Genomic DNA, 11,442 nt, shown 5'->3' on the forward strand with positions numbered 1-11,442 from the left:
CTCTGTCAGCGTACAGCATCTTAAACTCCCGTCCGCCGGGGTGTGTGTGTGTGTGTGTGTGTGTGTGTGTGTGTGTGTGTGTGTGTGTGCGCGCGTGCGCTGGGGACACATACATGCAGCGTACACACATGTCCGTTTCAGCTCCCAACTGCAGGCGAGACTAACATATTGCTCACGCCCTCCCCCCCTCTCTCCCCCCCTCCCCAGTCTTGACAGACATGAAAGGAGCTGCCTGGGCTGGGTACCATGGTAACAGATGCACCTTGCACTCGATGGGTGCTGCGCCGGGTTTTCGGCGCAGAATAGTCTTCCCTGAGCCTCAGCTTGATACCATCGCTATCTTTAATGGAATGTTCTCCATTCTCTTATCTCTGCCCTCTTCTCTCAAGACCCCCTATTCACTCAGTGGCGTGACCGCATTATCCTGCCAAAATAGTCCCTTCTTCCAAGACGGCAGTCAACCATGACGATGGCGCCTACTGCAGCAGCAGCCTATCCCCTCACACAGAATGAGAGGATGTTACATTTAGGGAGTAATGGTCTATGATTTTTCTGTGTGGTGGATCCTTTCATCCAAGACGTCGCGGAGAGAGCGTGATGTGGTCGGACCGAACTCAGCTCTGATCGGTCTCAACACAGGGGTCACACACTGTTCCCACACAGCCAAACCTGTAGTGACACACTGCAGGAAATCACAGAAGCACATCAGAGCAGTCCTGCAGAAATCACCCATTGAAGTCCGTAACGTGCGGTGCACGCATGCCATTATTTGCCTTTCAGTCAATCTGAAGGTCAGGTCTGCTGTTCTTGTTTTTAACCTTTTGCTACTCACCACATTACACATTTTGTGCACCCATAGTAAATCACAACTCCAAAGGCAGCCACACGTGTGACTCATACAGTAGTAAGTTGAATACCAATTATCAGCATGCGCCACCTTTTAGCTGAGCTTTGGAGGAGAAGAGTGGATTTTTCCAGGCAACGTAGGACGACCAGCAGAGTTACAGAGAGAGCTAAAGAGTCTTTGCTTGAAAATGCTGAATTGCAGGTGCACTTGTCATAAACACCGCAAAATGACACTGTGTCTGACCAGTCATGATGCGCCAAACACAGAAAGTCTGCATCACAAGACAGGAACCGGTGTCACATGTTAACACACACCATCACTAAGTGGGAAAATGTTCCTGATGATGCCTGAAACTGCAACCTCGAAGGTGCCACAAAGTCAAATCCACGCTTCTCTACTCTTGGTATCAGTTTACAGATTTTGAAAAGCTGTATGGAAATACAGCAGGACAAACACATAAACCAACAACAGCAAATGAAAGGAGAGAAGAACAACACTTTCTGTACGAGGAAGAGGAGAAATTACTCATGAAGTTACAAGGTATTGGCACAAAACACTGACAGGTTGCCAGATATGCTGAAAGAGTCCCTCTCTGTTTGGCATGGAATATGTAAATAAACACCTTTTACAGCATCAACAAATATTCAGGATTTTAAGACTTACCATACAATATGAGACAGCTTGAATGATCTACGCATTTTATCGATTGGTTGACATTTTTTGATTAAGGAGCTCGTATCAGTACCATCTGACTAAGTGGATTATTAATTTTGACAACAGAGCAATTTAAAGACCTACGATAAAACTCTTCAAAAAGGAAGTGATTTGAATGCAACATATTGATTTTCATTGCGTCCACAATGATTATGAGGATGACGATGCTCTGCTGCAGTCGTAAACGGGATCGTTACGCGCCTCAATTATATCTACAAAGCTTGCAAGCCAATAAACACAATTTATCCATAATTGTTTGTTTAAAAATGCAAAGTTTGGTTGCTGTAGTTTTGCAACCACATGGAACAGCTGTGGTTCATTAGGTGTTTTGTGGTTCTTTTTTATTCCCGTCATACCCGGGAAGTTAAAGTACACACAGTATGCGTGCGAGGTGAGTTGGAGCTGATGGACATGCAGATACAAGGTCATTTACAGAGAGTTTTGCTCCACAGGATTGTGTCGACAACCGAGAGAGAGCGAGAGAGACGGGGAAGGGCTCAGTTTTCCACGTCACTTTAAAAAATCTAAAATAAAAAAGTGATTAATACATGTTAATTGTCAGACATTGTTACAAAGAGCCCTTATAAGGAAGCAGTGCACGTCCTCTATTGATGCATACCTTTGAACAAACGAAAGTCATGAATGAAAAAGAGGTCTGAAAGATTAAACAGTGAGAAACGGTTGATCAGGAGTGTATCAAATGTCTTTCTGAGTAATTTCCTGATCAACTATCTGTTTGGAACATCTCCTGAGGACGAACTGAGGCCCAATTTAAACGCGTCTCCCTGGATTGCCACGCTGATGAAATACATGATGAGGCTGTCAGTAGAGAGGGAGATGGACAGTGAAAATGTAGACCTCTGTGAAGTCTATCGAACACTTTGATGCGCACACCTGTTTATCAAAGAATCCGTGAGGAGCAAAGGAGCAACAGACATTTGAATGGATCGCCAAAGCCGATGACAGATTTATTGACAAAACCTTAAACATAAATTAACAGAAAAAACTGACAGCTTTCCCAGCTTTACCTCAATTCTGACTGCTACCGCCTTCACTCTCTGAAACATTATGAACCTTACCTGACACAAACCTCCCCTATAAATACAGGCTTTGGTGACTACAGGGCGAGACATTACAGATTCTGTGCCAGGAAAAGTAGCCTGTCCACAGCATCCGGTGTGAGAAGCCAGATTACAGTGTTCCCAGGGGGGAATGATACCTTAAAAAACTAAATATAAAACCCTAAAATTAAATGACGCAACAACAGTGCGGATTGGGCCTCGCTCAGCCACAATGTTTAATCCAAAGTTCATTACACAGCATGCGGAAAGTTCGCTCTGGCCCAGTGCACAAACATGCCACCTACTACATGGGATCCATTCAGACTTCTCGTGCTCATTTATTCCTCATGTGTATAGTAATGAACAGGTACGGCTGTCTCACTGTCCACTCTCCTCACTACTGACAGCCCGTCATGCATTTTAACTAGCGCTAATCCAGGAAGACACACTTCTCAGTTGGTGTAGATACTGTAACACTTATCCAGCTGACATACGTAACACATATTCACAGATAAACACACACACACACACACACACGTCTCGGATGCAGATTATGTATTTATCACATGAACCCTCTTAGCTGCATACTTAGATGCTCCTAATGCTGTTATCGCAGAGATGCAGCAGATGCTGCTCACCTCAGGCTGGACAGATACATTCAAATTAGAGCTGAGTGACCACTGCTGCTAGAAGAGGCTCGGAATCGCACTTAACTGTAACAGATCCTCCGTTCTTGTCATTTACAAAATGGGAAGCTCTTTATTAACTCAGTGAGTCAGACACTGTTTGGATAACATTGTGGCACATGGGTTTTGTAGTGAGGACTGATGAGAGGCTAATGACTGTGCGCTGTGAAAGTGGGCAGACAGATGTCAAGATCTTGATGGCTGATCAGGCAAGGTACTGTACGTCTGACAGGTGTAGAAGGGGGGATGGAGCGAGCAGACATATTCGAGGGAGAAAGAGCTTCATAGGTCACACCAGGAGCAAAACAACACCCGGCGAGCTCCACGCTAGCTGCACACACACACACACACACACACACACAAACACGAGCTGACACACACTCAGGCCTCACACAGCCTCTTCTCTGGACTCGTGAATCTGACCTTTGCATCGTCGCAGGGAAATACCCGCGGTGACCTCACATGCTGAGCCACCTCACCGGGAAAAATCGCCTCCCGTCTTTCTTGGCGCGAATCAATGGGCTTTATTTGATGCAGAAATAGCATGTGTGTGGCATGCAAATGGCTGAGGCAACATTTGCATCTCATTCCACTGCGTGTGTGTGCTTGTGTATTTGTGTGTCTGCATACGTTTTGGTGCAGATGTTGGTCTATTTATTCTGATTTTTTGCCATTTCAGTGTGTGTGCACAGATGTACGCACGTGCAGTATCTGTTTGTAGATTTCTGAGTGTGTGTGTGTGTGTGTGTGTGTGTGTGTGTGTGGGATCAATTGGCAGTGGGATCAGGTATTCTCTTGCCGACTGAGGCCCCGCTGGGAATTTACAAGGACGCGAAGAGGGAAAAGGAAAATGCGGCCCTCGTTGGAAAAATAAATTAACATCCCTTTAGACGCCACACCACAATATTCTGCCTGCTGCTTCCGAATGGAGGTTTTACGTCAAGTTTTTTTTCTGGGCAGAGCTGAATCAGAGCGTGTGACCAAAACAACAACCCTGCCTATGATATGGTGGTAAAACCCACTTTGTTTGCAGCTTAAATCGGGATCGCGGATGACGTCAATCTTTCAAGCAAGTTCCCCTCTCAGATATCAGTCCAGCCCTCTACTCCCCTCCAAAAAAAAAAAAAAACCTCAACCTCATGTTCTGCTCTGAAAAAAGGGGGGTAAGAGTCCAAGCTGGACAGATGGGACTCTCAGGTGCGGAGTGATAAAAATGGACAGACAGCAAACAAAGGCAGGGACCACTCCACATTAACATTAAACACTCTCTCGCACTGTTTTCCAAGGAAGGTGAAGAGAGCTGGAGGAGGGAGGGAAGGAGGGAGGGAGACAAGCAGGCAGGCAGATCGGAAGAGAGTGGGAGAGCGGCGGCACGAGAGGGAGATGAGGAGATAAGAGAGATGGAGAGTCAGGAGAGAAGGAGGGAAAGAGAGGGATAAACAAAAGTGCGAGTGGAGGAAGAGAGAGGGAGAGAGACAGAGGCTCAATATGATGAAATGAATGCCAGGGAGAAACAGTTCAGACCCACCAGATGGTTACTATAGCAACCACATCCCCAGTCTCTCTCTCCCTTCTCCCTCTTTTGCTCCCTCTTTTGCTCTCTCTCTCTCTCTCTCTCTCTCTCTCTCTGCTTGCTTTGTTGCTGCTTTAAGTCTGTGGAGGGAAACCAACGGCTGAGAGAGACAGCTTTTTACATTTTGGTGCAGTGGCATCGTAAAAGCCTCACGATAACCAACTTTACATGCTTGTGTAGCCGCTTACACGGTGTTGTTCATCCCCTCCCTGGTTGTGTTTTCAACATCTTTCGATGTCAGTCACGAGTGACACGCCAGCCGGTGCAGCGGCTTGCCTCCCAGCTTATGTATGTTTATGTGCATGGGGTCACGAGCAGTTCAAGGAGGAGGCACCGGCAGCAGTCTCTCGTGACCTCAATAAATGCAGAGTTTTACCTCTGACCCCGCCTCCACGGCCACATGCTCTTGTGCAAACGTGCAGGGTTTGTGTTGCAAAGCGTGCATTGCTGTAAACACCGCAGACAGATTGAGATGCTATAAGCGTTCTCCTCAAGCTCAGCAGCAGTGCACTACAGTTTCATACACAGAATGGGCATCGGATGTCTCCGTTGAGATCGTGTTCGCCCCTGCAACGAGCAAAACCCCCATTAAAAACACACGCACGCGCGCTCGAGCAATACGCACACTCAAACATGCAGCCTGGCGCCACGCGTGCACGCACGGCACACACATTCACAGACACCGACCGGGGAAATATCCAAACTGGGATGCACAACAAAGGGAAGAGCTTGTGGGCCCCCCAGCTAATCTCATGCATGGAGATCATTTTCAAAACAGAACAAAATGGTGGGCCATCTCTCGGTGGCAGAGTGGGTCTCCGCAGGGCCCCCGGGGCGAGATGGCATGTAACTGTGTACGCGTGCCTCCTGAATAAAAGATGCTGACCTAGATGGAAATCCGCCATTGGTCACTTAATTTGTCCTACATGCGTGATTGGCTCGTGCCCAGACACACAACATAGCTTCTGTCCAATCGCCCTTGAGCCAAGATGGTCGCGTATGTGTGCAAAATGTCGCTAAAATGTTGCAAACTTCTCGACAGTTTTGCAGAGAAATATTGTCTAAATAGAAATTTAGATACATTTCAGAATTGATCACGTATATTGTTTGACGCATCAAAATTGTCCTTCTTCTTCATCATGCACAGACTAACAAAGACTAATAGAAGAAAACACAAGATGCATTTTGAGTCGCTCCATCATCAACTAGCATTACACAGCTCACTGGTGCAGATTGGATTCATGCAATGTGCCAGCGCCGGACCACGTGGGACTAAACATAGTACATATGTCTGCAGGTCTGTGAGCATGAATGAGCCCGACTGAAAGGGTGTTTTGTATCAACATTGTACTGAGCCCTTCTACATTATTGATATGCAATTTGACTGCCTGCCATTAATAAATTATTAAGGAATTGAAATTTGTTGAGCCGGGGCTTGACAGCCTCGAAGCTCTTTGGCCCCGGTAGATGAATGAACACGGCCGCATGATCGTCAATGACTGTTGAACTCCAAACTGCATGAGCGAATGGAGTCTGCTTAATCTCCTTTTTTCAGGTTTTTCAAAGGTCTCAAGGCTATTTAGCCCCCACCTCGTGTTATGTAATAATCCAGCTGTTTATTGAGTGAATCGGTTGGCTTCAGTGAGAGCTGGGGCTCCCCTGGAGGAAGGAGGAGGGAGGCTGGATCCAGATGCTCGTGGTTGCATGGAAAATCTTGGGACTGAAACTGGCTTCAATTCTGGAGGCTCAGTATAAGGATTCTTACCTTTCCCACACCTTGGTGATGAATACAGCCCTATACACTAACCCTTCTGACACTATCGTTCACTTGAAATGTTTAGACCAACTCACTTTTTAATAGTGCAACATCTAACCCTTGCATCTTACAGTCACTCAAAGACAGAGCAAAAATCAATAGAGCTCAAAACATACAATTTTTCTACTAATCATTTGAGTAAAACAAACCACTTTGTAGTTGAGAAGTCTTTCAGCGGCACATAAAGAAAGAGCAGAAGTGTAGCCATGTTATGATTTACTGTACAGTGTAAGCAGCTGTTGGTCTGATCAGCTCCTGGATTTGATGGCTGGGCAGTCTTTTGACACTTAACCTGAGTATATGTTAAAACCAGAACCAGGAGATATATTTCATTAAAAGTCAAATTTGTTTTTGTATTTTTAAGATAGTGGTCAGATTCCTAGAAGGCAGAGAGTTCAGTCCTTCTTTAACTCCTTAAACACACAGCATGTAATTTACGCCATCGTGGGCCTCTCATTTCAAACAATGAAAACAGGAGATGTGGTGGGATGACGTGCTGAAATGTGGGATCTTGGGAGTTGCTGTCTTCATTGTTAAACGACCACCGCTGCCGATGACAAATCTGTCAGACATGACCCGGGCAGAAATGTTCATGGATGAGGTTGTGTTTTATCCACGTTGCAGACAAGGAACCAAAATGCAGCGCACATCTGGGATAATGTTAACGTCCAGTTCCCCCTCTTTTATTTCCTGTGGTATAGCTTTATGGTTGTTAAATTATTACTCCACTCCAAGAACAGTGTGTCATGTGTAATCGGAGCTGTATATATCTTATGGAGTGACATATTCAAATACAGCACAATGTAATGGCTGCACTATTCCATCAAATGGAAATATCTGTATGTGAATGAAACATTTTCCCCAAATTCTGCCTGACATGTTCTCTATATCAGGTGATTTTGGGTTCACTACTAGAATTTGAAATGTCAAGAAATCGAAATAAACACCACAGCGTAAGGGTGTAAACAGTATTAAGCAATTGTAGTTCATAACAAAGGCTAAAACATCTGTCAATTGTAATAAAAAAAACATAATAAACAGAAAAATAACACAAACAGTATGATTAAAGATATAATATGTAACATTTCACATTAAGCTCTTTAGACATGACTGGACCTTTGTTGTATATTTTGATGAGTTGGGTTCTGACATTATCCCAAATGTTTCCAACAATGTTTCCCGGCAGAGAAATATGTAAATTGGGTAACGCTGCGTTTCATTTGGTCGCCTGTCGCTATAACTTCTGGGGAAAGATTTGAGATGACGTGTCAGAGAGCGGGGAAGGAAGTCGGTGAATGTGAGTCAATGTAATGTGAATAAAACTTGAATAAATTACCTTGTCTGTGAACATTTCTGCCCGAGTCACGCCAGATAGACTGTTAATGGCAAGGGTCGTTAATTTGTGCTGTTTTACATTTAAACATCTATAAAATAAAACTGCTGTTTAGGAGAATAAAGGCTCTGTCCGTGGGTGAACGACATCTGTGAGACCAGGTCGTTATAATCAAAATATTTGGTAAGTTCCATGAATAATCTTTTTTTGTTGTTGTTCTTGTTGTTTCATTAAATACACAGTAGTTGGTAAAACGGTCAGGTTTGTAATATAAAGGCTGGCGCTCCGACTCTGACAACAGCAAGCTGTTCCATCCACATTGAAATTCCTTGGTGATGTCCACTCTGCACCATCAGCCTCTCTGGCTAAGCCTCAGGAATACCAACCAGCTGTCAGCCCCTTACTCTCTAACTCTTTCTCCCTCCTTCTCGCCATCTCTCACGCCGTCTCACTTTCTCCCTCTTTCTCTTTCTCTGCATGCCCTCTCTTGTTGACGGAAAAACAAGTGCTGCATCACCATTTTAATTCTGGCGTGGGCGTGCAGGTTCTGTTTCTTTTCTCTCTCTTTTTTTTTTTTTATTCATGCTATATATGCGTGCAGCAAGCAGTGAGGTGCGGGCACAGAGTGAAGGATCAGGGGTTTGAATCTTAACGACTTCTATCCCGAAGAAAGTGGGGAGAAAGGGTCTGGGGAGAAACCGCCCTTAATCTCCCTCTCTCCCCCTCTGCTTGTCTCTCCCTCACCTATGGACCCGTGCATGCAGCTTGTCCGTGTTTACAGGATTTGTCTCCCTTTGATTCTGATTAATTAGCCGACGGTGGACAAGCCGAGGACCTGAGCGCTGCCATGTTAAAGACAGAGAGGACAAGGCGGAGGAGACAGACTCCTGCTGCTGCAGAGTTTTACATGTGGTATTGCTGTCACTGCACAGTAGCATCACAGCCAGCACTCATACTGGAACCATGCTGGTATCCACACTGAGGCGTATATTTAATAGAGGCAGCAATGTGTGTGTGACAGCAACACATTGCAAAGTCAGTAATCAGACAATTAGGTGAGGTGAGGCAGCTATGCCCAGTGGTGGGTAAAGTTGATTGGCCTAACCAGAGACCTTGACACTTTCAGGATGAACTATAATGCCAACTGAGCTCCAGGCCTTATCGCCCAGGATCAGTGACTGACCACTTAATGCTCTCTCTAATAGCACCTTATAAATGTACAAGTTGTATGACTGCAGCCAACAATTGTTCTTTAATATCAATTGAAGTACAGATATTTTTTCAATTGATTACTTAGTCTGTGAATGTCAGAAAATGCCTGTTTTAAAGTCCAGTTGGCTGGTCCAACAAAACTCAAAGATATTCCATTTACTATCGCGTTTGGCACAGGGAAGCATCAAATACTCACAAGTGAGAAGCTGGATGGAGCCATGAAATGTTTCCAATTTTATCTTGTAAATAACTAAAATGATTAATTGATACATTTTCCCACACAGTATTCACCTAACTGAGTTGCTGTCAGCTCCATGGGGCATTTTCGGGTCTTTCGGGTCTTTGTTTTGGTTTTTATGGCCGACAACTTCACTGTTTGATTCCCTCAGACTAAAACAGTTTAAAACCATATCCCCGTGTGTGCAGGCTTTTTCAACGCTGGTAATCCGGCAAAAAACTCTCACATTGTGAGGAGACACGTTTGCCTCCCCCTTCTTTTGTGTGTGTGTGTCACGTCCATCATCACGAACGTGCCAGAAGGACAGGGAATAGCAGAAAGCGGCAGATAATATTTTCAGAATACATCAAGAAGACATTGAATAAATAGAATATCTGAATCGATAACACAGTTGCACACACACTGATCAGCTGGTTAGGATCTGACAAGGTGACAAGATATCTTTTGATATATTTTACTTCAGTCTTTCTTTCTTTCTTTTTTTTTAACTCATGTATGTGTTGGTTGTAGGTGTTGTGAGTGGGTTTATGTATCGAGTGTGAAAGGCTTCTTAACAGCATTTAGCTGTTGAGGCAATATATAAGTAGAGGTCAGGAGAATATATAGATAAAGATATAGATGTACAGGTATATGGGAAAAGAAAAGGAAACAGAAAATGGAAAACCTATTAGTGCTGTTTGCCATGTTATCTGACTTTTCCAGGCTGGCAGTTCTGCACCTGTCCACCAGTCGTCCCTACAGAGTCCCCTCCTCCCCAGCAGTCACCTGTCTGCCCAGCTGCTCCTCAGCCCCATTATGTACAGTATGGAGGACAGCCAGCATCCACTTTCTCCCAGATCGTCTGTTGCTGAGCTGTCCAAGCCCGAACCGTTTGATCAGTTCTGCCTGTCTGTCCTTGTTATGCCTTCATCCCAGCCTGCTGTCTGTCTGCCTCGGATCTCTTATTGAAAGGATTGCCTTCTCTTTGCTGGGTGTAAGCCTTTCATGTGTCCAAGTAAAACTGTCTCTACCACACCTGTCCTGCCTCTGTAGTCTGCATTTGGCTACATGGCTTGTGCTGGAGTGTGATATGTAACCAAATATCTAATCTAATCTAAACCATATGGTGTGGTTTTGCCATCACAAAGTATAAGAAACGTCCATATTTACATTTTATTAATTACCCAATTGTCTCTTCCTAGTTGTATTTTCAGGAGCGTTCAGACGACAGTGAAGCAGTCCGGCACACCTGGCCACTGGTGAGCTGCTTGTTCACCCTTTCACAGTTCAAACCGGCCTCGAGGCATCCTATGAATGATTGAATGAACGACTGAATGCATTTTTTATTTTTGTGTCATACCATTGAAATGGACCATCCCTCATGGGATTGCATAGCACATGGTAGGACCACAGAGAGACAAAGATGTTGGGCGGTTGACATTCAAGCTCCAAAGAAAAATAAATAAGAACTCTGAACCACATAGTTGGCATGTTCGAAAAAAAAAAAGAAACAAAAGGAGAGAAAAAAGAACAGAGACATAAAATATAGAAGTCCATCTTCTTTTAGTTAATTATCCTAACAAAACAAAAGAATCGTCATCAATACGGACATAAAAGGGACTCAAATGTTTAGATTTCACTAAAGCAACTCCTCTTATTCCATTTATAATCTCATCTAAAAACACAAGTTTTTATTTTTAACTGGAGCAGATCATCTTTAAATCAGAGGACTCAGGTCGGGACTCCTGTGTCAGCGCCCTGCTGAAGTGTTACTGTTTAAATGTATGGAGAGTACCAGAGAGTTTATACAGTTCACTGCCTACATAAACTGTGACACACTGTACATTTATGAGCACGGAGTAGCGTTCGAGCGATCTTACGTTATGTATTCAAGGGCTCAGTGTTTACCTTTCTTCAGGTTGTTCACACACAAAAAACAATTTCTTCTGCGACCACGCTACTTTGATATCCTCTCGGTCATAT

This window comes from Acanthopagrus latus, chromosome 6, assembly GCF_904848185.1.
Source record: "Acanthopagrus latus isolate v.2019 chromosome 6, fAcaLat1.1, whole genome shotgun sequence".
Lineage (NCBI taxonomy): Eukaryota > Metazoa > Chordata > Actinopteri > Spariformes > Sparidae > Acanthopagrus > Acanthopagrus latus.